A 2,015-nucleotide genomic window follows, 5' to 3' on the forward strand; every position below is an offset into this window, starting at 1 on the left:
TACTGAGTGTTGAGAGAAAGTGTCTATCTCATATACTCCATCAGAAAAGTTTTAACTGGTTTCCATACCAGGGCCTCATGAATCTGGGTTGGCACTTAGAGGTATGGTGAATCTGCTTCCTGGTTTGGGTAAATTGAGGACCTCTGAATGAAGTCAGAATTGGATGTGGGAGCAAGATGGAAGTCTCAGGAATTATCTAGCCCAGTTGTCTCCCAATCCAGGTGCAGAAACACAGGCCCAGAGAGGGGAGGGAATTGCTGAAGGTCACACAGCAAAACTGGGTCTTTGGAAAGAGGAACATAACCCCTTTAACAATGTCAGGTCTTTCACTCTTTTGTCTCAACCATGAGAGTCCTGGGGGCTGGAGGATCTGGCCGGAGGCCCCACAGCCTGGGGGACATGACTCTGGAATGTGTCGGGGAAACAAGATGCCTTCTCTTCCAGGCCGGCAAGCCAACAGGCCTATGTGTGGCAAGAAAGGGATCTGGTTATCTGCCACCTGCCTCTGTTTCGTTTGGTCTGTCAAGTCCAGCAGCAAAGTGGCCCGAACGTGTGAGGCTTGATAAAGGTGGGAAGGTAACAGAGGGGAGGTGGCAGGACATCAGCGTCCAGAGCCTGGGAGATGTCTCAGAGCTTCTGCTGCAACGTCTGGGAGGGCAGCAGGCACCTCCTACTGCCCTTTCAGCTACCCCTCCCTGGTGATTGTGCCCTAGATTCTTGCCTTCTTGGGGTCTCTTCCATCTCCAGATGGAACAGAATAAACTCTTAGAACTTGGAGGCAGAATTGGAGGAGTTTTTTTTTAAGGCAGGTTGACCTAGAACTCATGATCCTCCTGCCTCAGCCTCCCAGGCTCTAGGATTATAACCAGAAACCACCACACCCTGTTAGGATTTAGACTTTTTTTAAAATTAATTAATCTATTTAGGTGGTTTGGGATTTAAACTCAGGGCCTCATGCTTGCTAGGCAGACACTTTACTATTTGAGCCACAGCCCCAGTCCTTAGACTATTTAAAAGAAACCTATTATGTTATAGTTCTGTTTATATCATTATTATTATTATTACTATTAGTGGTGCTGGGGATCAAACACAAGGGCCTCTCACATGCTAGGTAAATGCTGTACCACCAAGCTACACCTCAGCCCTGTTTATATATATCTTTGGGGGGATAGTACCAGGGATTAAACTTGGGGCCTCACACTTGCTAAGCAGGTACCCCTACCACTTGAGTCACTCCACCAACCCTTATTTTACCTTTTAAAATAAGTTTTCTAGATTTTTTTCCTAAAGGATAATCTCCACTTTGTTTTGTTAAGGATCCAACTCCTTCCATGGGCTTTGGTGAAGGTTGTGGTGCAGCACCAACAGGTCTAAACTGGGGTGGAGGGGGTCTGGTCCTTCCAGGCTTCTCCAGATCGATTCTTGACAACCGTGCACAACTTACGCAGTAAAGCAGCTTCACATAGAGCTTGGGAAGCGTGTACATGTCGAAGGGACTCACCTGACAGTTGCAGCCTCTGTGTTCCGAATGGCAAACTTCCTAATGGCCTTGCCCTTGGGTGTGTACCAGGATTGGTTTGTACAGCAAATAGCTGTACATGGCCGCAGCCCTTTTTGGCATGAATATTGGTTTTGCTTTTTTTTTTTGTCATCTTGGAAGCACGGGCCACAAAGAGGCTAAAATAAGTTTTATTGATATCATTTTCTAATAAAATAAGTTTTTTGATATCATTTTCTAATAATAGTTTTTAACTTATTTTAGTCACAGATCCCTTTGAAATTTATTTATTTATTTTTTTTTTAGCAGCACTGGGGTTTGAACTAAGGACCTCAGGCTTGCTAGGCAGATACTCTTACCACTGAGCCACTCCACCAGCACCAATTTTTTTTTTTGTGGCCCCACTGGAATTTGAACTCAGGGCCTCATGTTTGCTAAGCAGGCCCTCTTATCACTTGAGTCACTCTGCCAGTCCTTCTCTTTGAAAATCTTAAGCTAGCTATGGATTACTTCCCAG

The 2,015-nt window shown here is 45.3% G+C and overlaps 1 pseudogene; it reads right to left on the minus strand.

Annotated features, from left to right (window-relative positions):
• Positions 1 to 339: 339 nt before the first annotated feature.
• LOC141417933 (small ribosomal subunit protein eS26 pseudogene) lies at positions 340 to 1,652 on the minus strand (annotated as a pseudogene).
• Between the last annotated feature and the right edge of the window lie 363 nt (positions 1,653 to 2,015).

Source organism: Castor canadensis, chromosome 16 (genome assembly GCF_047511655.1).
Source record: "Castor canadensis chromosome 16, mCasCan1.hap1v2, whole genome shotgun sequence".
NCBI classification, from domain to species: domain Eukaryota; kingdom Metazoa; phylum Chordata; class Mammalia; order Rodentia; family Castoridae; genus Castor; species Castor canadensis.